The sequence below is a fragment of the Garra rufa genome, chromosome 20 (assembly GCF_049309525.1).
Source record: "Garra rufa chromosome 20, GarRuf1.0, whole genome shotgun sequence".
Taxonomy (NCBI): domain Eukaryota; kingdom Metazoa; phylum Chordata; class Actinopteri; order Cypriniformes; family Cyprinidae; genus Garra; species Garra rufa.
Window position 1 is genome coordinate 10,095,887 of NC_133380.1, and position 13,079 is coordinate 10,108,965.

Sequence of the window (13,079 nt, forward strand, 5' to 3'; positions counted from 1 at the left end):
AATGAGACAAGACAAGAATTTGAGGTTGAACAGTATATAAATTGTCAATTTGTTTCGAAAATAACTGATCGTTTCACTAGATAAGACCCTTCTTCCTTGGCTGAGATCGTCTTTTAGCCCTTTTAAACTGCGTTTAAACTGCATTTTGGAAGTTTGGAAGTTCAGACTTGGGGGCACCATACATATCCATTATATGGAGAGAAATCCTGAAATGTTTTTTCCCAAAAAACATAACTTCTTTATGACTAAAGAAAGAAAGACCAGTATCTATCATAAATCTCTTATTCAAGATCCGAAAAGCAACACAATGCTGTAAAACCAGCTCCCACTTCAACTTATTTATTGAAATACATACACCCTGTAATTACGATCCTTTCAGCGCAGCCTACACTGACCATCAGACAGAGCCAAGATTCAAAACAGCTGGTCCTTTTCAGTTCAGTCTGACCTAGCAGACAAAGTAAAATGCAAAAAATAAAGTTGACATCTGCTGGGTCCCAAAGGGGAGCATTATTATTCAAAGTCAGTTTCTCTGTCTGTCATTGTCACGGCTGAATCCATTAAAGTTGGAAGTTGACATGTTGCTAACCAACAACACAATAATCTCTAAAAGGCAAAAAAAATATAGTTACTCAAATAAAATTGTCATTCATCATAATGAATTATTATGAACGTAATTTTAGCAATACTCATAAATATGTGATTACACTCATGAAAGATTTGTGCAATGCTGAGAAACTTGGCCAAAAGAAGACATCTTTGAAGACAGCATAACCACCATAATTGCTAAAATAATAATTATGTTGCCTACCTTTGATGATGGCTGTAGGTGGTTCACTAGCTATAGCAATACTAATGTACAATCCTGCTAGAGAACTAACAACCAGACACAAGCACAAATACACACACTCCAAAACCAGACCCTGCGCTAAACTCAAAGGTCAAAGGTCAACAGTGAGCCCATTTCCTGAGGCCTGTAACATCAAAATGTCTTTATTATTCAGATCTGTCATCAAAGCTACTAAAAACGGCTCCAAACCAGAGACCGTTACAGACCACCGTCTACCAGATGTTCATAAAAAACTGAAACAAACAGAAAAAAAAATAAAACAATCAAATCAAAAGTGGAAACCCAAAGCAGACGAGGGTTAACTATTTGTGTTGATGTAATGCTGAAATTAAAAGAAAAGCACATACATGTGACATACATTAATGTCAAAATTGACAAAGAATGTTTTAGTTTTGGTCATCAAAGCCCTTCTGTTTGTGAGGGAACATAAAAAGAAATGAAAAGAATGGAAAATGCTATCCGCGTGACCGCCGTTTAAATGCTAATGTGTTTAGTGGAAGAAGAAGAGTGGCTATTTGTGTACAACATCCCTTCATGCAGCACTTTTAAAGAGCGGTAACATGGACGGATGCCTCCAGGGCCTGGTCTGGGTAATATGACTTTGTGTGACTTCTCAGCATGCCACATTAAAGACTTAACTCCTTTTCTTTTAAAGAGACTCTGTTTCTCTTTAATCAGGGCCACTGGCTGCTCAGATGCTTAATAAAATGTGTGTTAGGAAGTGGATTAAAGCAAACGATCTGGCACTTATATGATCACACTGATGAGGGACACTCACGACTGTTTTGTACTGAACTCGTGTCTAACGAACTCTCTGCCTCAGTGGTTTGCATATAAACATGAAAGAAAGTCTAAAGCTTGATTCTCTAAAAGTTTATAGTTTCCTAAAAATAAATTAACTGTTTCAAAATAATCCTCAATTTCAAAGGGTTAGATCAGCTAAAAATAAAAAAAATGACTCAGTATTTACTCGCCAATACATTGCTCCAAACTTTCTTTCTTCTAGTGAACACAAAAGAAAAGGTTTAGCAAAATGTTGACACAGCTCTTCTATGGCAAAAGCATACAGTAAGTTTTTTTTGTTCAAAAAGGACAAAAAAAGAACCATAAAAGTGGTCCATATGACTCATTCTGCCATTATTCAAATAAACTTTGTCATTTGCTAAAGCCATTGAACATATTTCCCTCCACCACATCTTTCAAATCTCAACAGCATACTCAAATATGGCACATAAATACATATCACACCATATTTGATGTCATTTTGAATAAATCACCAAACAACTCAAGCTTAAAGTCAAATTTTTATATTGGTGTAAATTATGCTGTTTTGATTGCTTTGGATAAAAATAATGCATGCAGCCTTAAAGCTTTCAGAATAAAAATATTCTGATAATTCTTTCTACAGTCAAAAAGAAATGAAGGTTTTTGATAAAAACATTTCAGGTTTTTTTTTTTCATATGGTGGCCAATGGGTTGAAGGTCCAAACTGCAGTTTCGAAGCAGCTTCAAAGGGCTCTACATGATCACAGACAAGGAATAAGTATCTCATCTAGTGAAACAATTGGCCATTTTCTAAAGAAAAAAACACTTATATACTTTTTAACCACAAATGCTCATTTTGTAATGATGGAAAGGTCACGTGTAACAGAGGCGGAAGTATTGACCACACTGTAAAAAGTTTTCACCATATTCAACTTAAAAAGTTCAGCAGCTGCCTTAAAATTTTAAGTTAAATCAACTTAAAACTACAAGTCATTTTTACTTATTACAATAAAAATTAGTTGATTCAACTTGTGAGTTGATTTAACTTAAAATTTTAAGGCAGCTACTAAACTTAAGTTTTTAAGTTGAAACTGGTGAAAACTTTTTACAGTGCAAGTGTTTATAAAGCAAACGTGCAAAGAAAGTCAAACGCCCTTTTACAAAAAAATATAAAACAACAATGACAGATGATTTTGATGTTTTGATGTTGGAGGAGAAAATGAGATGAAGATTTTCTCTTTACCCTACCTTTTTGAATGAGCAGCGAGGTTAAAAAGTATACAATTTTAAATGTTTTTATTAGAAAATGACCAATCGTTTTGCTAGATAAGACCGTTATTTCTTGGCTGGGATCATGTAAAGCCCTTTGAAGCTGTACTGAAACTGCAATTTTGACCTTCCACCAGTTGGCCACCAATGAAATCCACTATATGGAGAAAAATCCTGGAATGTTTTCCTCAAAAAACGTTATTTTTGACTGAAGAAAGAAAGACATGTACATCTTGGATGACATGGGGGTGAGTAGATTATCAGGACATTTTTTATTTTTGGAAGTGAACTAATCCTTTAAGTTTCCTGCAATTTTAGTTTGGACCTTATCAATATATTGAAATGATAAGTTAAGATCAAATACTAAAAAATATCAAACAAAATGTTTTATGTGCATGCTTTGATAAAGCACATCTGAATATAAAATAGCAAAAATGCACTATTTAATGATTACATTGTGCAATAGCACTTGTCCCATCTTGTTTAAGACACTGGGGAACAAGCATCAACAGGTATGGCCAATTCCAATCAACACCTGTAATTGTACTTGGCACTGAACAGCCTACAGGTGTCAGCAAATAAATTCAGGCCGATAATAAATCATGTGAGACCTCTCAGTCCCTGTTTGGCAGTTCAACAGATTTTTAAAAATCACCCCATTTGTACTAATTTCAGACCACAATTATATATTCTAATCTCTAAATACAATTTGGGTAACTCCTTTGATAATTTTTTTGCACTTGATTTGCTAGGTCAAAATTATTAAAGAAAATTAAATTTTAATCCCTCACCACTCGATTTGAGCTATTATATATAAATGTTTGTTACCAAGCAGTGCAGGATGAGTTGCACATCAAAGTTTAATACTTAAGTTAAAGGTTTTGGGAAATCATTATTGTGCATCACTTTTTTTATGGGAACAATAGTGAGTAACACATTAATCACCAGGGCAGAGCGACATATTTCTTGAAATACAAGCCCAGAATCTCTCAGTCAATGTCACTTTGATCAGCATTTACTCATCACGGATGTCTGGCTGAGATGTGTATCTCAAGTCATGCAGTGGTTGACTTGAATGACAATTCCCAGGAAAGAGAAAGTTACCATACAGCATAAATGATGAATTGATAAAGAGTTTTAAATGGAAAGACTAAAGAGTTCATGCTTGTATTGCTGTTTAACACTAAAATAAATATTTTTATCCAAGCTATAAAAACAATCTTTTGTGTATAAATAGTATGTTTGAGGATAGTGTGCTGTAAAAGAAAAATGAATTCAGTTAAACAAGTCAGCTGTTTCGAAACACAAAAGCATTCAAAATATCTCTTTATGCAAATATAAAAATTACTTGTGGTCATGGATGCTGATATGAAAAGTGTCTTGGACACTATACATGAAATTCTGAAGAAAATCGTTTGAGTGAAGAGCCAGTGTCATTAAGTTTCACTCTTGAGTAAAGTGAAAGCCAGTGTGTCTTTGGTGTCATGCAGCAGACAGTAATAGCTGATGGGTTCTCAGCAGGGGCAGTGCAGGGTCAGATCACTGGTCAGGCTAATTAGGCAGACACTGGTCAGTCTGTGTTGTCAGATGTTTGGAGCTATTGATGTCGTCTGCCCTACGGCTACCCACGAGCCCAGGGAAAAGAAGAAAAGGCCAGGATGGTCGTGATTAACACGATCCCATCTCACATGCAAACACATAAAAACTCCCTCATATTTCTTTATATCTACAAGACATATGCACGATATACACTACCAGTCAAAAGCTTTTGAAAAGTAAAATTTGTAATGCTTTTTAAAGAATTCTCTTCTGCTCACCAATCCTGCATTTATTTGATCCAAAATACACCAAAAGTAATTTGAAATATTTTTTACTATTTTAAATAACTGCTTTCTATATGAATATATTTTAAAATGTAATTTATTCCAGTGATCAAAGTTGAATTTTCAGCATAATTTTTTCATTCTTCAGTGTCACATGATCCTTCAGAAATAATTCTAATATGCTGATTTGCTGTTCAAGAAACATTTATTATTATTATCAATATTTAAAACAGTTGAGTACATTTATTTCAGGATTCTTTGATGAATAGAAAGATCCAAAGATCAGCATTTATCTGAAATAAAAAGCTTTTGAAAGCTTGGAGTCAGAATATTTTTTTCTGGGGGGAAAGATATTATTACTTTCATTTAGCAAGGATGCTTTAAATTGATCAAAAGTGATGATAATGTTACAAAAGATTTCTATTTCAGATAAATGCTGTTTATCTGAACTTTCTACTCATCGAAGAAACCTGAAAAAAATTCTATTCAGCTGTTTTTTTAGCAGCAAATCAGAATAGTAAAATGATTTCTGAAGGATCATGTGACTGAAATAACGGTGCTAAAAATTCAGCTTTGAAATCACAGGAATAAATTACACTTTAAAATAATTTTAAATAGAAAACAGTTTTAAATAGTACAAATATTTCAAAATTGTACTGTTTCTGCTGTACTTTGGATCAAATAAACGCAGGCTTAGTGAGCAGAAGAGACTTTAAAAAACATTAAAAACATAACAATTCAAAAACGTTTGACTGGTAGTGTATATGCAAGATGAGCATTTGTTTGTGGTTAAACAGTATATACATTTTTATTTTCTTTTTAGATACTTATTCCTTGGCTGAGATTGTGTAAAGCCATTTGAAGCTGCATTTAAACTGCAATTTGGACCTTCAACCCATTGGCTCCCATTGAAGTCCTCTATATAGACTAAAAATCTTAATTTCCATGAACATCTTGGAGTGACCATCTTTAAGATTATCAGGAATTTTTATTCTGGAAGTGAACTAATCCTTTAAATTGGTCATAGTTGTATCTATTTTGGTGCACAACTTATAAGCTCATCCATTTTAGCCAAACAATCTGCTAGCAACAACCAAACCACATAACTCCTTACAAATGACCAAGAAACCACTACTGAGAAAAACTAGTAATACTTAGAAAGTCAAGCTAATTGCAGCAGTGAGTTTGGGATGACAAGTACCATTCATGATTTCTATAGAAAACGTAAAAGTGTAATTGTTATTATCACACCTATACAGTTAACAGTGGGAATTTTCTGGATGCTAATTTTAGAAGCATTTTCCTCCTCTTTTGCATGTACAGCTGGTTTTGCAGGTATATCCACAATAGTTGATTCTCACGATCCATTGTGCCCTGTAGCGGCACTGCCACTGTCACTGACTGGCTGACTCATCTCATTTCACACACTCAGTCCGTTACACCGTTAAATCACAAATGTCATAAAGTGACTGTACTCCTCCAGGTGTGACATTGTCCTAGTAGACTGGTTTGCGATAATTGGTTTTACATGCTAATATTAGGTCTACAATGTCACCTACCTGTAAGGAATACACCCAAATAGGGTCAAGTCCTGAAAAGGATCAGTTCAGGCAAAGCAAAGAACACTGTGTGGTATCTGCAGGACAAATCAACCCTAACCCAGATTAGATTAGACTACACTGTAAAAAGTTTGCTGTAAATTTTACAGTAAATTACTGGCAGCTGGATGCCAGTAAGTTACTGTAAAAATGTTTACAGTATTATTACTGTAAGTGCATATACAGTACTAAAACTTCTTTACTGTAATTTCATTTACAGTATTTTTACTGTAATTTCATTTACAGCATTTTTACTGTATCTTCAATTACAGTATTTTTACTGTATTTTCAATTACAGTATCAGTACTATAGAGTTTATTTTCATTTATTTTAAACATTTTTTACCTGTAAAAACAACCCAATTGTCATACAGCACTGAAATTCAAGATTTTTACCACCCCAACCCCATAAAAATCACAATAACTCATAAGCATTAGTTCTGATAATATTCTTTTTAATTGTTGAACATTTTCTTTTTAAAAGTACAAATTACAAATATTGACCTCTAGGATACAGCAGAAAAAAGGGCAACACCACAGTCCCCTGGAGACTTTGTATCATGGCAAACATACACATACTGAAAAGCAAAAATAAGTAAGTACACTACCAGTCATAAGATTTTTTTAAAGAATTCTCTTCTGCTCACCAAGCCTGCATTAATTTGATCCAAATTATAGCAAAAGCATTAAAATTGTGATAAATTATATAAATTAACTGCTATTTGATTATATTTTACAATTTAATTTATTCCTTTGATCAAAGCTGAATTTTCAGCATCATTACTCGTCTTCAGTATCACATGATCCTTCAGAAATCATTCTATATATATATATATATATATATATATATATTATTTAATTTTTTTTTTAATTTTCAGGATTCTTTGATGAATAGAAAGATATTATTTAGCAAGGATGATTTAAATTGATCAAATGTGATGATAAAGACATTCATAATGTTATAAACTTATATTTCAGATATTTCAGATAAATGCTGTTTATCTGAACTTTCTATTCATCAAAGAAACCTGAAAAAAATCTACTCCACTGTTTTTAGCATTATAATAATTTCAGCAACATCATAATAGTTTTTGAGCAGAAAATCAGATTATTAGAATGATTTCTGAAGGATCATGTGACTGCAGCAATGATGCTAAAAATTTTGCTTTGATCACAGAAATAAATTACATTTTAAAATATATTAAAAAAGAAAACAGTTATTTTAAATAATAAAAAGGGTTCAAAAGTGTACTGTGTTTGCTGTACTTTGGATCAAATGAATGCAGGCTTAGTGAGCAGAAGAGACCTACTTTAAAAACATTTAAAATCTTACCGTTCAAAAGTTTTGTCTGGTAGTGTAAATACAATAAAATCATACAGTAAAAATGAGTTTGTGTTAAATTTTAGTAATTTTGAATTAAAGTTGACAAGCTCTCTGATGAGAAACAGCAGAATGGGATTCAGGCTGATGCTTGTTGTTTGCACCCTCCTTCCAGAAGTCCAACGGATCTGTGACTGTCAATGCATTTGCTGCCACAAAGGTTGACTGTCTGAACGAACCTGCAAGCACAAGAAAAAAAAAATATTTTTTTTAAAGCAGTGTTTATAGAATTTGCCTCAACTGTCCAACTTGATGCTGTATGCATTTTTTTAAAAACATTATATACTACATATGAACGCTGTAGTGAGAAAAACTGAAGAAACATTTTATTGAAATTTTTTATAAAGATGGATGGGCCAGTGAATCACTGATTCAAGGTGTTTAAAAAAGGTAAATTCATTCAGTAATGAAACACTGCTGTGTGCAGAGACGCACGACATGGCTTTGTTTAGAACCATTTTTACAAAATGGACAAAATTACTAAAGACAATATTTTCTTCATAATTTAAATCACTTAATATTACATTCTTGTTTATTGAATTCTGATACTAGTAAAGTCTGCCACAGACCATGCTAAATGCTAACCAATCTGTTCATATAAACATTCTAATAGCGTGTGTGTTTCCTAGAAAGTCTGTGCATATAATAAACCTACTATGATTAAAAATCTCTATTTGTTGCTTTACAGTAACAATAATCTGAATTGACAGACGGTAAGATGATTGCTATTATGAATTTAAAGGTTACAGTAAATTAAAGATACCTGAAGCAGCTGCATTTTGCTGTTTAAATGCTGATTTAATAGAAATAATTTTAAGCGCATGCAAACCCGATCTTGATGTGACAAGACATGGTAATAAAAAACATTCCCAGGAAATAAATACCTTACAAATGTGTACTTTAATAACAATATAACTTGCTTAGGATAAAAGCATCTGAAAAAAATGCATGAATGTAAATGCAATGTAAAACAAAATGTGTTTTGGGTTACCTAATTCTGCATGTCTGTAAAATGGACAGCTGTATGATGATTCTGCCCCTGATGGTCAGCATCCAGTTTGTGCTTAGAGAAATCTCCTGTAACAGACAGTGTCACAACACCCTTTTAGTGTTACTATAGTTTATGATCAGAAAAGACAACTACTGTACAGTAATAAAATTTACATTTTTAATAAAATAAGCATTTATCATATTTATTAGCAAAACTTGCTATATTAATATATTGCTAGCTCGTTACTCTCTTTAAAAAGTTAACCTGTTCTGCAAGTCAGTGGAGAACAGCAGCCTGTGGCTAATTTGGCTAATTTAGTAACGTTAACATTAACTTAGTTAAATTGATGAAAGGGGAAGCTCACCTGTTGTTTGCACCGCGACGACGGCAATCACCAGAAAAGACTCTAATACACCTCTGATGCAGACGACATGAGTCATGACCACGAGACCACAAACTTGAAAATAACACACAAAAGATGCAGTTAACCGCGGTGTTCAGTTTTACCTCAGTGTTTCATGTTAGCGCGCTGTTTATGTCACGTCTGTCACTGAAGGGACCGTCTATAAAGTTACATACGACATTGATACACACATTTCTTACTTAAACATCATTTGAAGAGAATTACCTTGCTAGCTATAAAGAGGCAGCGTTTAAAAGATATTATGCTGCTCTGTGACTAACGTTAAGTTTGTCAACTTCGGCTTACTGACATTATTAGCTTACCAGTTCATGTTATCGTCGATACTATGGCAGTCATTCACAGAAGAAGATCCAAAATACACCTCCGCGCTCCGACGTTACAGACGACATCCAGACCAGAAACTTGAAAATAACAAACAAAAGAAGGGCTTGAAAATACAGTTTAAAATCTCCACAGAAACAGTGGTGTTGCTTAACGCACTTTACCTCAGTATTTCACCTCAGTTTGCTGTTAAGCTTGAGTAAGGGCTCGTCAGACGAACTAACTTGCATTAAAGGGCAGCCGAATATACAAACGTGTTTCTCAGTTTAAATAAAGTTTATTTCGACTAATATAGGTCACCTTAATTTACTCACCAGTCCATGTTTTCACCGTTATGGCGGCGCCCCGGCCGTCAGTCAGAAAAAAAAGGCTACCGACATGAAAAACACGATGAATATTGTTAGTTTGCTGTTAACAAGTGAAAACAAATTAAAATTGTTCAGTTTTTCATAAAACAGAAATAATATACTAACCTTTTTGTCGAGTTATTGATGCAACATTTCTCTTTTGTCCTTTTTACCGCCACTTCCTCTCAACAGGAGAAAAAAAAATCTCCCTTGCCATTGGTCAATTTTTCGCGGGCAAGTTCACTACTGTAAACGGATTTACAGTAGTGGAGAATTACAGTAGTGATCATATATTTTCCCATAATCCTTTGCAGTTTACAGTAAAATACTGTATATACATTTTACAGTATCTTACTATAGATATTACAGTAAAATACTGTTCAAATTACAAAAATCGGTTACAGTGTAGATTAGCTTAGATGTTATCTCTTTTTTTAAATAATATAAGCAAATGTTGCTTTGTTAAATAAGGGCAATGCAGAGACACAAGACAATCCCTCACATGACTGCTTGGAGGAGATTGTAAATGTGTGATTCTCATTTTTGCAATCAGCTTCAACTGGTTTCTCTTTATTGCATTAGGAGACTATAAAGGGAAATGGAAAGAGATAGAGACACAAAGGGATTCTTTCACTTTTCCAGACAGGGTTCATTATGATTTACGTTTTCGATCAAGCAAGTTTATAGCCAACTAACGATTAACGTGATGTTTAATATACATTATAAAAGAGTCAGTCAATATTTTTGAAAGCAGCAAAAGGAAATGCTATGATTGTAAATGGTTTACGCATATCACTAATTTGCTCTTACCAAACCTGTTGTGTTTACCGTTTGATTACCCGTCTGTTTTGAATTAAAGCGGCAGTACTTGAAATACTAGCCAACGTGATTGAGAGACACTTTCAAAGAAAACACTTGAATCACTGTCCTTCAAGAAAAACTTCTGTCTTTTGTGCTACATATGTTGCTCAATTAGACCGACGTTGCATGAAAAGTTAGTTAAACTGCTATTAGTCAAATTTTTTGAGTAAATACGAGAAATGTTCTTGATAAACTCATATTAGTAACTTTTACAGACATGAACAGAAAGCAACATTAAAGGAACCGTATGTAGGATTGTGGCCAAAACTGGTACTGCAATCACTTTCAAAATACTGTAGAACGGTGTATCCCCTCCCGCTCCCCCCTGACTCGAGGTTGCCAGCTAAGCTGCAGGAGTAGGCTGCAACAAGGAGCTTCAAGTGACGAGTCCTACACAGTAATTTGTTTTTCTTCTGTTAATTATGTTTATGCTTCACAAGAGATGTTTTGCGAAGTAATTATGTATCGCAAAAATTTACAGTTGGCGATTAGCCAAATATTTCGCAAAGATGTACTGTAATACCACAGTTCAGTCGGAACATAGATTGTTTTCATACCCTGCTAGTGGTGCGATATAAAGCTTTTTATGAACGCATTTAGCACTGCCGACCGTGGAAAATCCACTGTGTACGGAAGCAAAGTTAGCCAAACATAGATGAATCTTACTTGCAGGAGAAAATCAGCAACGTTGGCGTCAATCTTCAAATTCTTCTCCGTTTTCAGCCGTCTCCATCTTTCAAAGGCATCTCCTATACCAATCCTTGTTTTATTTCGGACTTTGTCACAACGTATTTCGGATTCATAACGAGGTCTTAGGTTTGTAACGTTATACATGTTTTATCCGACACCGTTCGTAGCTGTAACTAGAGCAGACAGAGCTGGCAACCCGTCTCACAAAACTCTACTGACTTCGTGATTGGTAGATAGCTGTAGGGTGGCGCCTCAGACCAAAACACAAAATGACAACAATAACATCAGTTGAGGGCTGCAACTCTCACTTTTAAATGACAATATCCTGGCCGGACCACTGTTGTCAGTGATATAAGTATTTGAAATGAACATGATTTCTTAATGTCTAGTGACATGTCAGGGCCATTTTATGATTAACTGACATAAATTTCTTACATACGGTTCCTTTAAGGTTATTCCTTCTAAGATACCTAATTTTGGCATTGGCATGCATTGCGAGCGCACGTCTGAACGCAAGACTGACACGAAAGAGAAGAAATTGTTGAATAAAATCATTATTTTTGTTTTCTTTGCACACAAACAGTAATCTCGTAGCTTCATAAAATTATGGTTGAACCACTGATGTTGCATGGACTATTTTAATGATCTCCTTACTTCCTTTCTGGGCCTTGAACGTGGTAGTTGCATTGCTGTCTATGCAGGGTCAGAAAGCTCTCGGATTTCATCAAAAATATCTTATTTGTGTTCTGAAGATGAACAAAGCCCTTACTGGTTTGGAATGACATGATGCTAAATAATTAATAACAGAATTTTCATTTTTGGGTGAACTATCCCTTTAACAATATATACTAGATCATGCTGCCTCAGAAGGTAGCTGAATATTTAGACGAGGTTACTAGGTTTTGGAACAGAACTAAATCTCACAGTCTCTTTTTCAGCTTCTGCTATGTATAAGTGTGCATACACATGAGTGTGTGTGTCTGGCAGTGGGAAAATGAGCTTGTGTGCACAGTTTAATGTTTAACTCAGTTGGCAGGTCAGTTTTTCATGAGTGTGTACTATGGTTTGACAGGCGAGTTTGATTTTGTAGATGTCCAGGTGTTGGAAAACGGGCCGCTCACACTCACCATCTATCCCTCTCACCTCACCAAGAATAAACACCACAGTCAGTGCAAATTATTACTCACAGGGTGAAAACATCACACTTTTAATATATTAAAAAGCACAAGTTGATAACAGTATTTCCAGTGGAATTGGAAATGTGTTCTTATGTTTTAAATTTAAAAGCGGTTTACTTTTCAAAAAAGAGTATGGGCCATTCTACAGAATTGGTGCAAACTGCTGTATCACAACCAAAAAACACATTTAAAAAGCAGTTAAGCATTCAAATCTTAGATGTTTACTAAGATCCTTTTATTTTTTACTGAAATCCACAATAATATTTAAAATATCAGTAAGCAAAATATATTTAAAATCATCATTGAGTTGGTACTTTCAGTTGAGAGGTGGCTGTCCCAAACCCTAACCCCTAAATTTTACCTCATGAAAATGACACTGAAATAATTTTTGTATTTTATTCCATTGTTGTTTTTTAAATATCTTTTTGATTTTTAGAAATTGTATTTATTTAATATTTTCTTTGTAAATTATGAAAGTTTATGTTATGTTACATGATGAGTAGACAGGCTCCATCATTTTGAGGTAAATGTGTTCAAAAGTATGAAAAATCTGTATGTAACTTTAAAGAATGTCATTATCAA